Source organism: Rhipicephalus microplus, chromosome 5 (assembly GCF_043290135.1).
Source record: "Rhipicephalus microplus isolate Deutch F79 chromosome 5, USDA_Rmic, whole genome shotgun sequence".
Taxonomy (NCBI): domain Eukaryota; kingdom Metazoa; phylum Arthropoda; class Arachnida; order Ixodida; family Ixodidae; genus Rhipicephalus; species Rhipicephalus microplus.
The window spans coordinates 162,102,664-162,125,046 of NC_134704.1; the positions used below are offsets into that span (position 1 = coordinate 162,102,664).

The 22,383-nt window shown below is 46.4% G+C and overlaps 8 non-coding genes across 8 annotated transcripts; all 8 read right to left on the reverse strand.

Annotated features, from left to right (window-relative positions):
* Window positions 1-6,574: 6,574 nt before the first annotated feature.
* Window positions 6,575-6,646, reverse strand: TRNAW-CCA (transfer RNA tryptophan (anticodon CCA)). Its single transcript has one exon. It is a non-coding gene; the product is annotated as a tRNA-Trp (tRNA).
* A 349-nt stretch (window positions 6,647-6,995) lies between these two features.
* On the reverse strand, window positions 6,996-7,067 carry TRNAW-CCA (transfer RNA tryptophan (anticodon CCA)). Its single transcript has one exon. It is a non-coding gene; the product is annotated as a tRNA-Trp (tRNA).
* A 6,067-nt stretch (window positions 7,068-13,134) lies between these two features.
* Window positions 13,135-13,206, reverse strand: TRNAW-CCA (transfer RNA tryptophan (anticodon CCA)). The gene has a single exon. It is a non-coding gene; the product is annotated as a tRNA-Trp (tRNA).
* Window positions 13,207-13,555: 349 nt separating this feature from the next.
* TRNAW-CCA (transfer RNA tryptophan (anticodon CCA)) lies at window positions 13,556-13,627 on the reverse strand. Its single transcript has one exon. It is a non-coding gene; the product is annotated as a tRNA-Trp (tRNA).
* A 1,197-nt stretch (window positions 13,628-14,824) lies between these two features.
* Window positions 14,825-14,896, reverse strand: TRNAW-CCA (transfer RNA tryptophan (anticodon CCA)). The gene has a single exon. It is a non-coding gene; the product is annotated as a tRNA-Trp (tRNA).
* Window positions 14,897-15,245: 349 nt separating this feature from the next.
* TRNAW-CCA (transfer RNA tryptophan (anticodon CCA)) lies at window positions 15,246-15,317 on the reverse strand. Its single transcript has one exon. It is a non-coding gene; the product is annotated as a tRNA-Trp (tRNA).
* A 3,529-nt stretch (window positions 15,318-18,846) lies between these two features.
* TRNAW-CCA (transfer RNA tryptophan (anticodon CCA)) lies at window positions 18,847-18,918 on the reverse strand. Its single transcript has one exon. It is a non-coding gene; the product is annotated as a tRNA-Trp (tRNA).
* A 3,101-nt stretch (window positions 18,919-22,019) lies between these two features.
* Window positions 22,020-22,091, reverse strand: TRNAW-CCA (transfer RNA tryptophan (anticodon CCA)). The gene has a single exon. It is a non-coding gene; the product is annotated as a tRNA-Trp (tRNA).
* Between the last annotated feature and the right edge of the window lie 292 nt (window positions 22,092-22,383).

A 22,383-nucleotide genomic window follows, 5' to 3' on the forward strand; every position in this document is an offset into this window, starting at 1 on the left:
CAGATGAAAATGATAAAAAGAGAATTTGACCAGGACGTGATTCGAACACGCAACCTTCTGATCTGGAGTCAGACGTGCTACCGTGTCGCCACCGAGTCTTTTTTTTTTCTTTATTGCCTGTTTTCGGCTCACGTAAACAATACACATATTAACTGATACACAACACAATCCAAAACATTGTAAAAACCGTGGCTCAAACGATGTGGCCACGCATCTGTTAAAATGTTTTTATCGTCGATAGTAATTCGACGCGCGGCAACCATTCTGGGGGGAATTCCTCCAACTTTTGTTCATCCACAAAATTTCTTATATACTCTTTGAAGTATTGGGTGGGTGCTCGTGCATCTACATCAAAGTGCATGGCTGCCATCCTGGATTTCCAAATGCTATGAAGAGCCATAAGCATTATCATATCATAAGGGGTACCATCGTCACTTTGTATTTGCAAATAGCGGATGCCATATGCATCAATGGGGAAGTCTTTTTTGATCGTGCGCTGGAGCACGTCCCAAAGAAAAACAGCATCCCAGCAGTCAATGAATACATGCTCAATTGTCTCCTCCTTTCTGCATATTATGCAATGCGTGCCCCAAGGAACGTAAAACCCCTTTGCAGCCATCCAGGTTTTGACAGTCAGCGTACCGGTATGTAATTTAAAAAAGAAATTCTTAGCACCTGGTGATATTTTCATCGCCTTGACGCGCTTTAGTACAGTGTGGCCATGGCATACATTGTAAAGGGACCGATACAAAGGCACTGGTAAAAACACATCACGTAGGTCCTTGTACAACTTTCTTCGTCGGACTTGACTCAAGTATTCAAGTGAAAACCGCACTGACAGAAACCTACAAGAAAGTACAACTTCGCGGAGAAAGCCATAAACACCACCAGGTACGCTGCAGGTTGATACAACCATGTTAGGCAAGTGTTGCCCCAGGCGAAGTTGACAGACAGTGCGAAGGAATGGGTTGTCGACGTCTCTAAAGAAACAAAATCGATTGACTACCTGTCTTAAAAACAAATGCGACAAGCCGAGTCCTCCATTTCGCACTCGAAGAAATAAATTGGTCCGACTCGATCTTTCCCAAGACGATTCCCACACAAAGACAGCGAACACACGGTGAAATTTTTGGATGTTTACCCTTGAACAATGTAAGACTTGTAAGATATACCAAATTTTACTTACTAAGAATATGTTGCAAATTGTGGCTTTAGAAAACATAGACCAATTCCAGCCATTCCACTTGTTCACTCTTTCCCGCAGGTTATCCACTTGGCTCCTCCAGTACGAGTCGCTGTCTTTGTAGCATTCGAGGGGGGCACCCAAGTATTTCACCGGTGTCGTAACAAACCTTATGCTGGCAAAACTGTCAGGGGTTTCTGCCCAGTCACCGTGCCAAAAGCCAAGGCATTTTCCCCAGTTTACAGCGCTGCCACTTGCAACACAGAAGTTAGTAACGCATTTGACAGCATCTGCTATGCTGTCAGAGTCCGCGCAAAAAATGGCAATATCGTCCGCATACGCCAACAGTCGGACTTCAACCTCGTGCAGCTTAAACCCACGAACACAGTCATTCTTTATGACACTCAAACAAAAGGACTCTATGTACAAACAAAACAATAGTGGTGAGAGAGGACAACCCTGACGGACCGAACGCTTGACTGGGATGCGCTTCCCCACCACCTTGTTAACGATTAGCCGCGTTGAGCAGTCTCGGTACGCCATGACAACCCCCTCTTTGATTATTTTCCCTAAATTCACATAATCTAGGATGCACAGCAGAATTTCATGAGGCACCCTGTCAAAAGCCTTCTCGAGGTCGATCTGCAGCATTGCGACTCGCGCACCAATAGCGTCACAACATTCGAGGATGCTCCGGGCTGCGTGTATATTCGTGAGGATAGTGCGACCTTTAATGCCGCACGTCTGATGCGGCCCCACGAGCTCCGTAATGACTGTTTGCAACCTTTTAGCTAGGATTTTCATGAATATCTTGTAATCTCCATTAGTGAGGCAGATTGGGCGGTAAGAATTTACTTTGCGCAGTGCAATGGGGTCTTCCGATTTTGGTATAAGAACAGTGTGAGATGATGAAAAGGACGGGGGTAATATTTTCAGCTCGAATGCCTCATTATAAACGTCGGCTAAGACTGGTGTTATTTCATACTTGAAACACTTATAAAAGGCGGAAGTCAGGCCATCAGGGCCAGGCGATTTCCCGGGATGCATACTTTCAATAGCACTGTTAACTTCCTCTTCCGAAATGGGTTCCTCCAATAATTCTTTTGTATTATTGTCAAGCTTCGGCATCAGCGGTAAAAAATCTTTTTTAAAACGATCGACTTCAACTGAGCTGGCGGCGAATAAACCATTGAAGTGCTCAAAGAAAGCACGCTCGATAACATCTGCGACATCGCTGACCTCACCCTCGTGTTCAATTTCTGTTATCTGATTACGACGCGCATGCCACTTTTCTGAGCCCAACGCCCTTTTTGACGGTGCTTCTGCCGTTATCAGTCGCTCGGCTCTTGCCCGAACCATAGCACCGCGGTATCTTTCGACATCGAACCGCTCAATTTTACTTTTCAACGCGCGAATATCTTCAAGAAACATGCCGGGCAATCTACATTCTTCGAGGAGCAATTTTTCCAGGTTTCTGCGCATGAGCTTTTCTTCTGCTCCTTTTTCTCTGCTTATAGCGCTCGAGCGTTCCAAAGCCTTCAATTTAACGACCTGCTTGAAGTTCTCCCATTTTTCTCTAAACGTCTTTTTACTGCGAACTTTCATTTTTTCAACTTCCGTCATTACTTCCTCCATAAATTTTTCATCACTCAGCAGATTCGAATTCAATTTCCATAGTTGCCACTCGAAGGCCCTTTTCGTTTCTTTCGTGCTAGCTACGACAAAGCTAACCAAGCAGTGGTCACTAAATGAAACGGCGTTAACACGGTACGCCTTGCAAATCGGTACCAATTCTACACTCACGTACGCCCTATCTAGTCGGGCATGGCTGGCTGCCTGAAAGTGGGTGTACTGCATAGTCCGGCCACCACCGAGACATTCAGCCACATCCTCCAAACCATGTTCTCTTACCATATCGCTTAAGACAGCCGTACTTGCATCCCTGTAAGGTCGTTCGCTAGTTTTGTCTTTGGCTGAAAGGACGCAGTTGAAATCGCCAATAATGATTAGGAGCCTATTACAATTGGTATACTGCTTCAGTTGTTCGAAAAATATGCGTCTTTCGTCAGTGACAGTCGGTGCGTACAAGCATATTACGCGCCATTCCAATCCCGAAAACAAAAGATCACAAACAATGAGCCGACCAGACGGACATGACGTTGACGCTTCTACTTTAGCACCCAGACTCTGTCTGACGAACAAAACGCAACCAGAAGAAGTCCCTATGGCATGGCTAACTACAACAGAATACCGCGGCAAGAATTGGCGCACCATGCCCCCAGTTTCATCGTCACCATGGACTTTAGTCTCTTGGACTGCCAGTATGTCAAGGTCGAGGTCACTTACTAGCCGATAAAGTTGACATTGTTTTCTTCGTGAGGCCAGGCCACGCACATTTAAAGTGGCCACACGGATTGAATTTTCTATTTGCACCATTGTAAGGCTACGAAAAACCCAGGGGCATGGCGCTTACCTTACAACTGCAATTCCTTCCTGAACGCCTTGTCCCAGTACAGTCCTTAAGTTGGCGAAGGCGGCGTTTCCGCCGTCTTGCGCTCCGACGAAATGTTTGGCCGTAGCCGGATGGTAGGCCGCCGAGCGGGAGTCGTCTTGGCGGGTGGTTCGTCCGGCGAGGCAGCAGTGGTGCCCTTGTCTTTTTTCCCTTCGTCACGGGGACGCTTCCCCGTCACAGTGCCACTGTCGCTTTCAATCCCAGTCATCGGTTCAGCCTCGGAGGGGGTCTCGTCTGCTGAGCCAAGACACGTGTCGCCGGTGCTGCTTGCATCCACCTTTTCACTACTTTCGTCTACGCCTTCATATGGAAGCCCGGCGTCGGGCTTACCTGGTGCTTCACACACGCCCTCTTCTTGACGGCATGACGACCCATCTTCCACAGCACAGCTCGGGTTAACTCCTGCTGTTTCTTCCGAGTCTGCTTCGTCCATGAGGTGCTCCAGTGCATCACTTTCCTGCGCTGGTCCAGTCACACTGGCATATGTCTTCGCGCAGTCGGCGTCTTCGTGGCCGAAGCGGCGACAACGACTGCAGCGGGGTACTCGGCAGTCGCGACGTATGTGACCGGTACTCTTGCACCGTAGGCACAATGGTGCACGGCCTGGAACGACAACGAGAGTCAGCTCTCCGGCAATCTTGAGCTGGTGCGGAATGTCATCAACCTTGACGTCGGAGTGCAGCTTTAGTCCCACAGACCGCGTCGTTGAGGCCTTTTCTGTGATGCCCGGAGCTCGCCACTTCTCCCGTTTCACTTCGAACACTTTCCCATAGGGAGTCAAGGCAACACGCACGTCTTCGTCGGTCACGCCGTGCAGCAACCAGTGAAGCTTCAAGCGAACCTCGCGGTTATTTGGGTCAATGAGCAAACATGGGCGATCCTTTACCTTCACATCGATGGCGGAGAGCAACTTCCGAGCAGCCTCAGCACTCGTCAGTGTCACAGCCCATACGTGGTTCATTTGATACGCCCCCAACGCCAAAACGTCGTCGAGCGCACCAAGCTTGGCCAAAGTGTCCCGGTAATCTTCGACGCGGTAAGGCCGGGCTCTCGGGTCACCATGCATGAAAACGGTATTCGCAGCGATGCGTCCGGAAGGCAGATTGGGCAAAATCACCTGATAATCGTCGGCGCTAGGCGCAAAAACCCTGTCACCGCGGCCCGGTCGGGCCGCTGATACCGCTCCGTCGGAGCCGAACATTCCGCGACCGTATCGCTCGAAAGCTGGAAGTGGAATGCCAGTTCGCCACAGAGTCCGCTTAGGGTGGCCATTCGCACACACGTGGTAGCATGTTTTGCTCGGCCTTCTATCGATTAAGCACAGGTGAAGAGACAAGTCATTGTAGACAGACAAACAAGTAGATAGACAGATAGATGAAAATAATAAAAAAGAGGATTTGACCCGGACGTGATTCGAACATGCAACCTTGTGATCTGGAGTCAGACGTGCTACCGTATCGCCACCCAGTACACTTAGTGTAGCCGTTCGCACACACGCGGTAGCATGTTTTGCTCGGCCTTCTGTCGATGAAGCACAGGTAAAGAGACAAGTCATTGAGACAGACAGATAAGTGAATAGACAGATGAAAATAATAAAAAAAAGAATTTGACCCGGACTTGATTCGAACACGCAACCTTCTGATCTGGAGTCAGACGTGCTAAAGTTGCGCCACTGAGTCCGCTTAGAGTAACCGTTCGCACACACGCGGTAGCATGTTTTGCTCGGCCTTCTGTCGATGAAGCACACGTAAAGGGACAAGTCATTGCAGATAGAGAAATAAGTAGACACACAGATAGATGAAAATACTAAAAAGAGAGTTTGACGCGGACGTGATTAGAACACGCAACCTTCTGATCTGGAATCAAACGTGCTAAAGTTGCGCCACCGAGTCCGCTTAGGGTAGCCGTTCGCACACTCGTGGTGGCATGTTTTGCACGGCCTTATGTCGATGAAGCGCAGGTAAAGAGACAAGTCATTTTAGACAGACAAATAAGTAAATAGACAGATAAATGAAAATAATAAAAAGAGAATTAGACCCGGACGTGATTCGAACATTTAACCCACTGATCTGGAGTCAGACGCGCTACCATTGCACCTCCGAGTCCGCTCAGGGCAGCCGTTCGCACACACGTGGTAGCATGTTTTGCTCGGCCTTCTGTCGATGAAGCACAGGTAAAGAGACAAGTCATTGTAGACAGACAAATAAGTAGATAGACAGATAGATGAAAATAACAAAAGAGAGAACTTCACATCGACTTGATTCGAACACGCAACCTCCTGATCTGGAGTCAGAGGTCCTACCGGGTCGCCACCGAGTTGACTTAGTGTAGTCGTGCGCACACACGCAGTAGCATGTATTGCTCGGCCTTCTGTCGATGAAGCACAGGTAAAGAGACAAGTCATTGTAGACAGACAAATAAGTGAAGAGACAGATGAAAATAATAAAAAAAAGAATTTGACCCGGACTTGATTCGAACACGCAACCTTCTGATCTGGAGTCAGACGTGCTAAAGTTGCGCCACCAAGTCCGCTTAGGGTAGCCGTTCGCACACACGTGGTAGCATGTTTTGCACGGCCTTATGTCGATGAAGCACTGGTAAATGGACAAGTCATTTTAGACAGACAAATATGTAGATAGACAGATAGACGAAAATAATAAAAAGAGAATTTGACCCGGACGTGATTGAAACATTTAACCTACTGATCTGGAGTCAGACGTCCTACCGGGTCGCCACCGAGTTGACTTAGTGTAGCCGTTCGCACACACGCAGTAGCTTGTATTGCTCGGCCTTCTGCCGATGAAGCATAGGTAAATAGAGAAGTCATTGTAGACAGACAAATCAGTAGACAGATAGTTGAAAACAATAAAAAGAGAATTTGACCCCGACGTGATTCGAGCACGCAACCTTCTGATCTGGAGTCAGACGCGCTACCGTTGCGCCACCGAGTCCGCTTAGGGTAGCCGTTCACACACACGTGGTAGCATGTTTTCTCGGCCTTCTGTCGAGGAAGCACAGCTAAAGAGAAGAGTACTTGTAGACAGACAAATAAGTAGATACACAGATAGATGAAAATAATAAAAAGAGACTTTTACCCGGACGTGATTCAAACACGCAACCTTTTGATCTGGAGTCAGACGTGCTACCGTGTCGCCATCGAATCCGCTTAGGGTAGCCGTTCGCACACACGCGGTAGCATGATTTGCTCGGCCTTCTGTCGATGAAGCACAGGTAAACAGACATGTCATTGTAGACAGACAAATAAGCAGATAGGCAGATGAAAATATGTAAAAGAGAACTTGACCCGAACGTGATTCGAACACGCAACCTTCTGATCTGGAGTCAGACGCGCTACCGTTGCGCCACCGAGTCCGCTTAGGGTAGCCGTTCGAACACACGTGGTAGCATGTTTTTTCGGCCTTTTGTCGATGAAGCACAGGTAAAGAGACAAGTCATTGTAGACAGACAAATATTTAGAGAGACAGAATGATGAAATAAGAAAAAAAGGAAATTTGATCCAGACGTGATATAAGCTCGCAACCTTCTGATCTGTAGTCAGACATGCTAACATGTCGCCACCGAGTCCGTTTAGGGTGGCCGTTCGCACACGTGGTAGCATGTTTTGCTCGGCCTTCTGTCGATGAAGCACAGGTAAAGGAACAAGTAATTTTAGACAGACAAATAAGTAGATAGACAGATAGATGAAAATAATAAAAAGAGAATTTGACCCGGACGTGATTCGAACATTTAGCCCACTGATCTGGAGTCAGACGCGCTACCGTTGCACCTCCGAGTCCGCTCAGGGCAGCCGTTCGCACACACGTGGTAGCATGTTTTGCTCGGTCTTCTGTCGATGAAGCACAGGTAAAGAGACAAGTCATTGTAGACAGACAAATGAGTAGATAGACAGATAGATGAAAATAATAAAAAGAGACTTTTACCCTGACGTGATTTCAACACGCAGCCTTGTGATCTGGAGTCAGACGTCCTACCGGGTCGCCACCGAGTTGACTTAGTGTAGTCGTGCGCACACACGCAGTAGCATGTATTGCTCGGCCTTCTGTCGATGAAGCGCAGGTAAAGAGACATGTCATTGTAGACAGACAAATAAGTAGATAGACAGATGAAAATATTAAAAAGAGAGCTTGACCCGGACGTGATTCGAACACGCAACCTTCCGATCTGGAGTCAGACGTGCTACCGGGTTGCCACCGAGTCCATTTAGGGTAGCCGTTCGCACACACGGGGTAGCATGTTTTGCTTGACCTTCTATCGATGAAGCACAGGTAACGAGACAACTCATTGTACACAGACAAACAAGTAGATAGAAAAGTAGAAGAAAATAATAAAAAAGAGGATTTGACCCAGACCTGATTCGAACACGCAACCTTGTGATCTGGAGTCAGACGTGCTACCGTATCGCCACCGAGTACACTTAGTGTAGCCGTTCGCACTACGCGGTAGCATGTTTTGCTCGGCCTTCTGTCGATGAAGCACAGGTAAAGAGACAAGTCATTGTAGACAGACAAATAGGTGGATAGACAGATGAAAATAATAAAAAAAAGAAATTGACCCGGACTTGATTCGAACACGCAGCCTTCTGATCTGGATTCAGATGTGTTAAAGTTGCGCCACTGAGTCTGCTTAGAGTAACTGTTCGCACACACGCTGTAGCATGTTTTGCTCGGCCTTGTGTCGATGAAGCACAGGTAAAAGGACAAGTCATTGCAGATAGACAAATAAGTAGATAGACAGATAGATGAAAATACTAAAAAGAGAATTTGACGCGGACGTGATTAGAACACGCAACCTTCTGATCTGGAGTCAGACGTGCTAAAGTTGCGCCACCGCGTCCGCTTAGGGTAGCCGTTCGCCCACACTTGTTAGCACGTTTTGCACGGCCTTATGTCGATGAAGCACCGGTAAAGGGACAAGTAATTTTAGACAGACAAATAAGTAGATAGACAGATAGATGAAAATAATAAAAAGAGAATTTGACCCGGACGTGATTCGAACGTTTAACCTACTGATCTGGAGTCAGACGCGCTACCGTTGCACCTCCGAGTCCGCTCAGGGCAGCCGTTCGCAGACACGTGGTAGCATGTTTTGCTCAGCCTTCTGTCGATGAAGCACAGGTAAAGAGACAAGTCATTGTAGACAGACAAATGAGTAGATAGACAGATAGATGAAAATAATAAAAAGAGACTTTTACCCGGAAGTGATTCGAACACGCAACCTTCTGATCTGGAGTCAAACGTGCTACCGTGTCGCCATCGAATCCGTCTAGGGTAGCCGTTCGCACACACGCGGTAGCATGATTTGCTCGGCCTTCTGTCGATGAAGCACAGGTAAAGAGACATGTCATTCTAGACAGACAAATAAGTAGATACACAGATGAAAATAATAAAAAGAGAATTTGACCAGGACGTGATTCGAACACGCAACCTTCTGATCTGGAGGCAGACGTGCTACCGTGTCGCCACCGAGTCCGTTAGGTAACCATTCGCACACTTGTGGTAGCATGTTTTGCTCGGCCTTCTGTCGATGAAGCACAGGTAAAGAGACAAGTCATTGTAGACATACAGATAAGTAGATAGACAGATAGATCAAAATAATAAACAAGAGGATTTGACCCGGACGTGATTCAAACACGCAACCTTGTCATCTGGAGTCAGACGTGCCACCGTATCGCCACCCAGTACACTTAGTGTAGCCGTTCGCACACACGCGGTAGCATGTTTCGCTCGGCCTTCTGTCGATGAAGCACAGGTAACTAGACAAGTCATTGCACACAGACAAATAAGTAGATAGACAAATAGAAGAAAATAAGAAAAAAGAGAATTTGACCCGGACGTGATTCGAACACGCAACCTTCTGATATGGAGACAGACGTGCTACCGTGTCGCCACCGAGTCCACTTAGTGAAGCCGTTTGTACACACGCGGTAGCATGTTTCGCTCGGCCTTCTGTCGATGAAGCACAGGTAAAGAGACAAGTCATCGTAGACAGACAAATAAAAAGTTAAACAGATGAAAATAATAAAAAAGAAAATTTGACCCGGACGTGATTCGAACACGCAACCTTCTGATCTTGAGTCAGACGTGCTACCGTGTCGCCACCGAGTCCGTTAGGTTACCATTCGCACACACGTGGTAGCATGTTTTGCTCGGCCTTCTGTTGATGAAGCACAGGTAAAGAGACAAGTCATTGTAGACATACAGATAAGTAGATAGACAGATAGATGAAAATAATAAAAAAGAGGATTTGATCCAGACCTGATTCGAACACGCAACCTTGTGATCTGGAGTCAGACGTGCTACCGTATCGCCACCGAGTACACTTAGTGTAGCCGTTCGCACACACGCGGTAGCATGTTTTGCTCGGCCTTCTGTCGATGAAGCACCGGTAAAGAGACAAGTCATTGTAGACAGACAAATAGGTGGATAGACAGATGAAAATAATAAAAAAAGAATTTGACCCGGACTTGATTCGAACACGCAACCTTCTGATCTGGAGTCAGATGTGCTAAAGTTGCGCCACTGAGTCCGCTTAGAGTAATTGTTCGCACACACGCTGTAGCATGTTTTGCTCGGCCTTCTGTCGATGAAGCACAGGTAAAAGGACAAGTCATTGCAGATAGACAAATAAGTAGATACACACATAGATGAAAATACTAAAAAGAGAATTTGACGCAGACGTGATTAGAACACGCAACCTTCTGATCTGGAGTCAGACGTGCTAAAGTTGCGCCACCGAGTCCGCTTAGGGTAGCCGTTCGCCCACACTTGTTAGCATGTTTTGCACGGCCTTATGTCGATGAAGCACAGGTAAAGGGACAAGTAATTTTAGACAGACAAATAAGTAGATAGACAGATAGATGAAAATAATAAAAAGAGAATTTGACCCGGACGTGATTCGAACATTTAGCCTACTGATCTGGAGTCAGACGCGCTACCGTTGCACCTCCCAGTCCGCTCAGGGCAGCCGTTCGCACACACGTGGTAGCATGTTTTGCTCGGCCTTCTGTCGAGGAAGCACAGCTAAAGAGAAGAGTCATTGTAGACAGACAAATGAGTAGATAGACAGATAGATGAAAATAATAAAGAGAGACTTTTACCCTGACGTGATTCCAACACGCAACCTTCTGATCTGGAGTCAGACGCGCTACTGTTGCGCCATCGAGTCCGCTTAGGGTAGCCGTTCGCACACACGTGGTAGCATGTTTTTTCGGCCTTCTGGGGATGAAGCACAGGTAAAGAGACAAGTCATTGTAGACAGACAAATAAGTAGATAGACAGAATGATGAAAATAAGAAAAAAGAAAATTTGATCCAGACGTGATTCAAGCTCGCAACCTTCTGATCTGTAGCCAGACATGCTAACATGGCGCCACCGAGTCCGTTTAGGGTGGCCGTTCGCACACACGTGGTAGCATGTTTTGCTCGGCCTTCTGTCGAGGAAGCACAGCTAAAGAGAAGAGTCATTGTAGACAGACAAATGAGTAGATAGACAGATAGATGAAAATAATAAAGAGAGACTTTTACCTGGACGTGATTCGAACACGCAACCTTCTGATCTGGAGTCAAACGTGCTACCGTGTCGCCATCGAATCCGTCTAGGGTAGCCGTTCGCACACACGCGGTAGCATGATTTGCTCGGCCTTCTGTCGATGAAGCACAGGTAAAGAGACATGTCATTGTAGACAGACAAATAAGTAGATAGACAGATGAAAATGATAAAAAGAGAATTTGACCAGGACGTGATTCGAACACGCAACCTTCTGATCTGGAGTCAGACGTGCTACCGTGTCGCCACCGAGTCCGTTAGGTAACCATTCGCACACACGTGGTAGCATGTTTTGCTCGGCCTTCTGTCGATGAAGCACAGGTAAAGAGACAAGTCATTGTAGACATACAGATAAGTAGATAGACAGATAGATCAAAATAATAAAAAAGAGGATTTGACCCGGACGTGATTCGAACATGCAACCTTGTGATCTGGAGTCAGACGTGCTACCGTATCGCCACCCAGTACACTTAGTGTAGCCGTTCGCACACACGCGGTAGCATGTTTTGCTCGGCCTTCTGTCGATGAAGCACAGGTAAAGAGACAAGTCATTGAGACAGACAGATAAGTGAATAGACAGATGAAAATAATAAAAAAAAGAATTTGACCCGGACTTGATTCGAACACGCAACCTTCTGATCTGGAGTCAGACGTGCTAAAGTTGCGCCACTGAGTCCGCTTAGAGTAACCGTTCGCACACACGCGGTAGCATGTTTTGCTCGGCCTTCTGTCGATGAAGCACAGGTAAAGGGACAAGTCATTGCAGATAGAGAAATAAGTAGACACACAGATAGATGAAAATACTAAAAAGAGAGTTTGACGCGGACGTGATTAGAACACGCAACCTTCTGATCTGGAATCAAACGTGCTAAAGTTGCGCCACCGAGTCCGCTTAGGGTAGCCGTTCGCACACTCGTGGTGGCATGTTTTGCACGGCCTTATGTCGATGAAGCGCAGGTAAAGAGACAAGTCATTTTAGACAGACAAATAAGTAAATAGACAGATAAATGAAAATAATAAAAAGAGAATTAGACCCGGACGTGATTCGAACATTTAACCCACTGATCTGGAGTCAGACGCGCTACCATTGCACCTCCGAGTCCGCTCAGGGCAGCCGTTCGCACACACGTGGTAGCATGTTTTGCTCGGCCTTCTGTCGATGAAGCACAGGTAAAGAGACAAGTCATTGTAGACAGACAAATAAGTAGATAGACAGATAGATGAAAATAACAAGAGAGAACTTCACATCGACTTGATTCGAACACGCAACCTCCTGATCTGGAGTAAGAGGTCCTACCGGGTCGCCACCGAGTTGACTTAGTGTAGTCGTGCGCACACACGCAGTAGCATGTATTGCTCGGCCTTCTGTCGATGAAGCACAGGTAAAGAGACAAGTCATTGTAGACAGACAAATAAGTGAAGAGACAGATGAAAATAATAAAAAAAAGAATTTGACCCGGACTTGATTCGAACACGCAACCTTCTGATCTGGAGTCAGACGTGCTAAAGTTGCGCCACCAAGTCCGCTTAGGGTAGCCGTTCGCACACACGTGGTAGCATGTTTTGCACGGCCTTATGTCGATGAAGCACTGGTAAATGGACAAGTCATTTTAGACAGACAAATATGTAGATAGACAGATAGATGAAAATAATAAAAAGAGAATTTGACCTGGACGTGATTGAAACATTTAACCTACTGATCTGGAGTCAGACGTCCTACCGGGTCGCCACCGAGTTGACTTAGTGTAGCCGTTCGCACACACGCAGTAGCTTGTATTGCTCGGCCTTCTGCCGATGAAGCATAGGTAAATAGAGAAGTCATTGTAGACAGACAAATCAGTAGACAGATAGTTGAAAACAATAAAAAGAGAATTTGACCCCGACGTGATTCGAGCACGCAACCTTCTGATCTGGAGTCAGACGCGCTACCGTTGCGCCACCGAGTCCGCTTAGGGTAGCCGTTCACACACACGTGGTAGCATGTTTTCTCGGCCTTCTGTCGAGGAAGCACAGCTAAAGAGAAGAGTACTTGTAGACAGACAAATAAGTAGATACACAGATAGATGAAAATAATAAAAAGAGACTTTTACCCGGACGTGATTCAAACACGCAACCTTTTGATCTGGAGTCAGACGTGCTACCGTGTCGCCATCGAATCCGCTTAGGGTAGCCGTTCGCACACACGCGGTAGCATGATTTGCTCGGCCTTCTGTCGATGAAGCACAGGTAAACAGACATGTCATTGTAGACAGACAAATAAGCAGATAGGCAGATGAAAATATGTAAAAGAGAACTTGACCCGAACGTGATTCGAACACGCAACCTTCTGATCTGGAGTCAGACGCGCTACCGTTGCGCCACCGAGTCCGCTTAGGGTAGCCGTTCGAACACACGTGGTAGCATGTTTTTTCGGCCTTTTGTCGATGAAGCACAGGTAAAGAGACAAGTCATTGTAGACAGACAAATATTTAGAGAGACAGAATGATGAAATAAGAAAAAAAGGAAATTTGATCCAGACGTGATATAAGCTCGCAACCTTCTGATCTGTAGTCAGACATGCTAACATGTCGCCACCGAGTCCGTTTAGGGTGGCCGTTCGCACACGTGGTAGCATGTTTTGCTCGGCCTTCTGTCGATGAAGCACAGGTAAAGGGACAAGTAATTTTAGACAGACAAATAAGTAGATAGACAGATAGATGAAAATAATAAAAAGAGAATTTGACCCGGACGTGATTCGAACATTTAGCCCACTGATCTGGAGTCAGACGCGCTACCGTTGCACCTCCGAGTCCGCTCAGGGCAGCCGTTCGCACACACGTGGTAGCATGTTTTGCTCGGTCTTCTGTCGATGAAGCACAGGTAAAGAGACAAGTCATTGTAGACAGACAAATGAGTAGATAGACAGATAGATGAAAATAATAAAAAGAGACTTTTACCCTGACGTGATTTCAACACGCAACCTTGTGATCTGGAGTCAGACGTCCTACCGGGTCGCCACCGAGTTGACTTAGTGTAGTCGTGCGCACACACGCAGTAGCATGTATTGCTCGGCCTTCTGTCGATGAAGCACAGGTAAAGAGACAAGTCATTGTAGACGGACAAATAAGTGAAGAGACAGATGAAAATAATAAAAAAAAGAATTTGACCCGGACTTGATTCGAACACGCAACCTTCTGATCTGGAGTCAGACGTGCTAAAGTTGCGCCACCAAGTCCGCTTAGGGTAGCCGTTCGCACACACGTGGTAGCATGTTTCGCACGGCCTTATGTCGATGAAGCACTGGTAAATGGACAAGTCATTTTAGACAGACAAATATGTAGATAGACAGATAGATGAAAATAATAAAAATAGAATTTGACCCGGACGTGATTGAAACATTTAACCTACTGATCTGGAGTCAGACGTCCTACCGGGTCGCCACCGAGTTGACTTAGTGTAGCCGTTCGCACACACGCAGTTGCATATATTGCTCGGCCTTCTGCCGATGAAGCATAGGTAAATAGAGAAGTCATTGTACACAGACAAATCAGTAGACAGATAGTTGAAAACAATAAAAAGAGAATTTGACCCCGACGTGATTCGAACACGCAACCTTCTGATCTGGAGTCAGACGCGCTACCGTTGCGCCACCGAGTCCGCTTAGGGTAGCCGTTCACACACACGTGGTAGCATGTTTTCTCGGCCTTCTGTCGAGGAAGCACAGCTAAAGAGAAGAGTACTTGTAGACAGACAAATAAGTAGATACACAGATAGATGAAAATAATAAAAAGAGACTTTTACCCGGACGTGATTCAAACACGCAACCTTTTGATCTGGAGTCAGACGTGCTACCGTGTCGCCATCGAATCCGCTTAGGGTAGCCGTTCGCACACACGCGGTAGCATGATTTGCTCGGCCTTCTGTCGATGAAGCACAGGTAAACAGACATGTCATTGTAGACAGACAAATAAGCAGATAGGCAGATGAAAATATGTAAAAGAGAACTTGACCCGAACGTGATTCGAACACGCAACCTTCTGATCTGGAGTCAGACGCGCTACCGTTGCGCCACCGAGTCCGCTTAGGGTAGGCGTTCGAACACACGTGGTAGCATGTTTTTTCGGCATTTTGTCGATGAAGCACAGGTAAAGAGACAAGTCATTGTAGACAGACAAATATGTAGAGAGACAGAATGATGAAATAAGAAAAAAGGAAATTTGATCCAGACGTGATATAAGCTCGCAACCTTCTGATCTGTAGTCAGACATGCTAACATGTCGCCACCGAGTCCGTTTAGGGTGGCCGTTCGCACACACGTGGTAGCATGTTTTGCTCGGCCTTCTGTCGAGGAAGCACAGCTAAAGAGAAGAGTCATTGTAGACAGACAAATAAGTAGTTAGACAGATAGATAAAAATATTAAAGAGAGACTTTTACCCGGACGTTATTCGAACACGCAACCTTCTGATTTGGAGTCAGACGTGCTACCGTGTCGCCATCGAATCCGCTTAGGGTAGTCGTTCGCACACACGTGGTAGCATGTTTTGCTTGGCCTTCTATCGATGAAGCACAGGTAAAGAGACAAGCCGTTGTAGACAGACAAATAGGTAGATAGACAGATGAAAATAACAAAAACGAGAACTTAACACGGACGTGATTCGAACACGCAACACTCTGATCCGTAGTAAGACGCGCTACCGTGTCGCCACCGAATCCACTTAGCGTAGCCGTTCGCACACACGCGGTAGCTTGTTTTGCTCGGCCTTCTGTCGATGAAGCACAGGTAACGAGACAAGTCATTGTACACAGACAAATAAGTAGATAGACAAATAGAAGAAAATAAGAAAAAAGAGAATTTGACCCGGACGTGATTCGAACACGCAACCTTCTGATATGGAGACAGACGTGCTACCGTGTCGCCACCGAGTCTACTTAGTGAAGCCGTACGCGCACACGCGGTAGCATGTTTCGCTCGGCCTTCTGTCGATGAAGCACAGGTAAAGAGACAAGTCATTGTAGACAGACAAATAAGTGGATAGACAGATGAAAATACTAAAAAGAGAATTTGACGCGGACGTGATTAGAACACGCAACCTTCTGATCTGGAGTCAGACGTGCTAAAGTTGCGCCACCGAGTCCGCTGAGGGTAGCCATTCGCCCACACTTGTTAGCATGTTTTGCACAGCCTTATGTCGATGAAGCACCGGTAAAGGGACAAGTAATTTTAGACAGACAAATAAGTAGATAGACAGATAGATGAAAATAATAAAAAGAGAATTTGACCTGGACGTGATTCGAACGTTTAACCTACTGATCTGGAGTCAGACGCGCTACCATTGCACCTCCGAGTCCGCTCAGGGCAGCCGTTCGCAGACACGTGGTAGCATGTTTTGCTCAGGCTTCTGTCGATGAAGCACAGGTAAAGAGACAAGTCATTGTAGACAGACAAATGAGTAGATAGACAGATAGATGAAAATAATAAAAAGAGACTTTTACCCGGACGTGATTCGAACACGCAACCTTCTGATCTGGAGTCAAACGTGCTACCATGTCGCCATCGAATCCGTCTAGGGTAGCCGTTCGCACACACGCGGTAGCATGATTTGCTCGGCCTTCTGTCGATGAAGCACAGGTAAAGAGACATGTCATTGTAGACAGACAAATAAGTAGATAGACAGATGAAAATAATAAAAAGAGAATTTGACCAGGACGTGATTCGAACACGCAACCTTCTGATCTGGAGTCAGACGTGCTACCGTGTCGCCACCGAGTCCGTTAGGTAACCATTCGCACACACGTGGTAGCATGTTTTGCTCGGCCTTCTGTCGATGAAGCACAGGTAAAGAGACAAGTCATTGTAGACATACAGATAAGTAGATAGACAGATAGATCAAAATATTAAAAAAGAGGATTTGACCCGGACGTGATTCGAACACGCAACCTTGTGATCTGCAGTCAGACGTGCTACCGTATCGCCACCCAGTACACTTAGTGTAGCCGTTCGCACACACGCGGTAGCATGTTTTGCTCGGCCTTCTGTCGATGAAGCACAGGTAACTAGACAAGTCATTGTACACAGACAAATAAGTAGATAGACAAATAGAAGAAAATAAGAAAAAAGAGAATTTGACCCGGACGTGATTCGAACACGCAACCTTCTGATATGGAGACAGACGTGCTACCGTGTCGCCACCGAGTCCACTTAGTGAAGCCGTACGCACACACGCGGTAGCATGTTTTGCTCGGCCTTCTGTCGATGCAGCACTGGTAAAGAGACAAGTTGTTGTAGACAGACAAATAAGTAGATAGACAGATGAAAATAATAAGAAAGAAAATTTGACCCGGACGCGATTCGAGCACACAACCTTCTGATCTGGAGTCGGATGCGCTAACAGTTCGCCACCGAGTCCATTTAGGGTAGCCGTTCGCACACACGTGGTAGCATGTTTCGCTCGGCCTTCTGTCGATGAAGCACAGGTAACGAGACAAGTCATCGTAGACAGACAAATAAAAAGATAAATAGATGAAAATTATAAAAAAGAGAATTTAACCCGGACGTGATTCGAACACGCAACCTTCTGATCAGGAGTCAGACGTGCTACCGTGTCGCCACCGAGTCCGTTAGGTAACCATTCGCACACACGTGGTAGCATGGTTTGCTCGGCCTTCTGTCGATGAAGCACAGGTAAAAAGACATGTCATTGTAGACATACAGATAAGTAGATAGACAGATAGATCAGAATAATAAAAAAGAGGATTTGACCCGGACGTGATTCGAACACACAACCTTGTGATCTGGAGTCAGACGTGCTACCGTATCGCCACCCAGTACACTTAGTGTAGCCGTTCGCACACACGCGGTAGCATGTTTTGCTCGGCCTTCTGTCGAAGAAGCACAGGTAAAGAGACAAGTCATTGTAGACAGACAAATGAGTGAATAGACAGATGAAAATAATAAAAAAAAGAATTTGACACGGACTTGATTCGAACACGCAACCTTCCGATCTGGAGTCAGACGTGCTGAAGTTGCGCCACTGAGTCCGCTTAGATTAACCGTTCGCACACACGTGGTAGCATGTTTTGCTCGGCCTTCTGTCAATGAAGCACAGGTAAAGGGACAAGTCATTTCAGACAGACAAATAAGTAGATAGACAGATAGATGAGAATAATAAAAAGAGAATTTGACATCGACGTGATTCGAACACGCAACCTTCTGATCTGGAGTCAGACGTCCTACCGGGTCGCCACCGAATTGACTTAGTGTAGCCGTTCGCACACACGCAGTAGCATGTCTTGCTCGACTTTCTTTCGATGAAGCATAGGTAAAGAGAGAAGTCATTGTAGACAGACAAATAAGTAGATAGACAGATTGATGAAAATAAGAAAAAAGGAAATTTCATCCAGACGTGATTCAAACTCGCAACCTTCTGATCTGTAGTGAGACATGCTAACATGTCGCCACCGAGTCCGTTCAGTGTGGCCGTTCGCACACACGTGGTAGCATGCTTTGCTCGGCCTTCTGTCGAGGAAGCACAGCTAAAGAGAAGAGTACTTGTAGACAGACAATTAAGTAGATAGACAGATAGATGAAAATAATAAAAAGAGAATTTGACCCGGACGTGATTGGAACACGCAACCTTCTGATCTGGAGTCAGACGCGCTACCGTGGCGCCACCGAGTCCGCTTAGGGTAGCCGTTCGCATTCACGTGGTAGCAAGTTTTTTCGGCCTTTTGTCGATGAAGCACAGGTAAAGAGACAAGTCATTGTAGACAGACAAATAAGTAGATAGACAGAATGATGAAAATAAGAAAAAAGGAAATTTGATCCAGACGTGATTCAAGCTCGCAACCTTCTGATCTGTAGTCAGACATGCTAACATGTCGCCACCGAGTCCGCTTGGGTAGCCGTTCGCACACACGTGGTAGCATGTTTTGCACGGCCTTATGTCGATGAAGCCCAGGTAAAGAGACAAGTCATTGTAGACAGACAAATAAGTGGATAGACAGATAGATGAAAATAATAAAGAGAGACTTTTACCCGGACGTGATTCGAACACGCAACCTTCTGATCTGGAGTCAGACGTGCTACCGTGTCGCCATCGAATCCGTCTAGGGTAGCCGTTCGCACACACGCGGTAGCATGATTTGCTCGGCCTTCTGTCGATGAAGCACAGGTAAAGAGACATGTCATTGTAGACAGACAAATAAGTAGATAGACAGATGAAAATATTAAAAAGAGAGCTTGACCCGGACGTGATTCGAACACGCAACCTTCCGATCTGGAGTCAGACGTGCTACCGGGTTGCCACCGAGTCCATTTAGGGTAGCCGTTCGCACACACGTGGTAGCATGTTTTGCTTGACCTTCTATCGATGAAGCACAGGTAAAGAGACAAGTCGTTGTAGGCAGACAAATAAGTAGATAGACAGATACATGAAAATAATAAAAAAGAGAACCTAACACGGACGTGATTCGAACACGCAACCATCTGATCTTGGGTCAGACGTGCTAACGTGTCGCCACCGAGTCCACTTTTTGTAGCCGTTCGCACACACGCGGTAGCATGTTTTGCTCGGCCTTCTGTCGATGCAGCACAGGTAAAGAGACAAGTCATTGTAGACAGACAAATAAGTAGATAGACAGATGAAAATAACAAAAACGAGAACTTAACACGGACGTGATTCGAACAAGCAACCTTCCGATCCGTAGTAAGACGCGCTACCGTGTCGCCACCGAATCCACTTAGCGTTGCCGTTCGCACACACGCGGTAGCTTATTTTGCGCGGCTTTCTGTCGATGAAGCACATGGAACGAGACAAGTCATTGTACACAGACAAATAAGTTGATAGACAAATAGAAGAAAATAGGAAAAAAGAGAATTTGACCCGGACGTGATTCCAACACGCAACCTTCTGATATGAAGACAGACGTGCTACCGTGTCGCCACCGAGTCCACTTAGTGAAGCCGTTCGTACACACGCGGTAGCATGTTTCGCTCGGCCTTCTGTCGATGAAGCACAGGTAAAGAGACAAGTTATCGTAGACAAACAAATAAAAAGTTAAACTGATGAATATATTAAAAAAGAGAATTTGACCCGGACGTGATTCGAACACGCAACCTTCTGATCTGGAGTCAGACGTGCTACTGTGTCGCCACCGAGTGCGTTAGGTAACCATTCGCACACACGTGGTAGCATGTTTTGCTCGGCCTTCTGTCGATGAAGCAAGGGTAAAGAGACAAGTCATTGTAGACATACAGATAAGTAGATAGACAGATAGATGAAAATAATAAAAAAGAGGATTTGACCCAGACCTGATTCGAACACGCAACCATGTGATCTGGAGTCAGACGTGCTACCGTATCGTCACCGAGTACACTTAGTGCAGCCGTTCGCACACACGCGGTAGCATGTTTTGCTCGGCCTTCTGTCGATGAAGCACAGGTAAAAAGACAAGTCATTGTAGACAGACAAATAGGTGGGTAGACAGATGAAAATAATAAAAAAAAGAATTTGACCCGGACTTGATTCGAACACGCAACCTTCCGATCTGGAGTCAGACGTGCTAAAGTTGCGCCACTGAGTCCGCTTAGAGTAACCGTTCGCACACACGCGGTAGCATGTTTTGCTCGGCCTTCTGTCGATGAAGCACAGGTAAAGGGAGAAGACATTGCAGATAGAGAAATAAATAGATAGACAGATAGATGAAAATACTAAAAAGAGAGTTTTACGCGGACGTGATTAGAACACGCAACCTTCTGATCTGGAATCAAACGTGCTAAAGTTGCGCCACCGAGTACGCTTAGGGTAGCCGTTCGCACACGTGGTAGCATGTTTTGCTCGGCCTTCTGTCGATGAAGCACAGGTAAAGGGACAAGTAATTTTAGACAGACAAATAAGTAGATAGACAGATAGATGAAAATAATAAAAAGAGAATTTGACCCGGACGTGATTCGAACATTTAGCCCACTGATCTGGAGTCAGACGCGCTACCGTTGCACCTCCGAGTCCGCTCAGGGCAGCCGTTCGCACACACGTGGTAGCATGTTTTGCTCGGTCTTCTGTCGATGAAGCACAGGTAAAGAGACAAGTCATTGTAGACAGACAAATGAGTAGATAGACAGATAGATGAAAATAATAAAAAGAGACTTTTACCCTGACGTGATTTCAACACGCAACCTTGTGATCTGGAGTCAGACGTCCTACCGGGTCGCCACCGAGTTGACTTAGTGTAGTCGTGCGCACACACGCAGTAGCATGTATTGCTCGGCCTTCTGTCGATGAAGCACAGGTAAAGAGACAAGTCATTGTAGACGGACAAATAAGTGAAGAGACAGATGAAAATAATAAAAAAAAGAATTTGACCCGGACTTGATTCGAACACGCAACCTTCTGATCTGGAGTCAGACGTGCTAAAGTTGCGCCACCAAGTCCGCTTAGGGTAGCCGTTCGCACACACGTGGTAGCATGTTTCGCACGGCCTTATGTCGATGAAGCACTGGTAAATGGACAAGTCATTTTAGACAGACAAATATGTAGATAGACAGATAGATGAAAATAATAAAAATAGAATTTGACCCGGACGTGATTGAAACATTTAACCTACTGATCTGGAGTCAGACGTCCTACCGGGTCGCCACCGAGTTGACTTAGTGTAGCCGTTCGCACACACGCAGTTGCATATATTGCTCGGCCTTCTGCCGATGAAGCATAGGTAAATAGAGAAGTCATTGTACACAGACAAATCAGTAGACAGATAGTTGAAAACAATAAAAAGAGAATTTGACCCCGACGTGATTCGAACACGCAACCTTCTGATCTGGAGTCAGACGCGCTACCGTTGCGCCACCGAGTCCGCTTAGGGTAGCCGTTCACACACACGTGGTAGCATGTTTTCTCGGCCTTCTGTCGAGGAAGCACAGCTAAAGAGAAGAGTACTTGTAGACAGACAAATAAGTAGATACACAGATAGATGAAAATAATAAAAAGAGACTTTTACCCGGACGTGATTCAAACACGCAACCTTTTGATCTGGAGTCAGACGTGCTACCGTGTCGCCATCGAATCCGCTTAGGGTAGCCGTTCGCACACACGCGGTAGCATGATTTGCTCGGCCTTCTGTCGATGAAGCACAGGTAAACAGACAT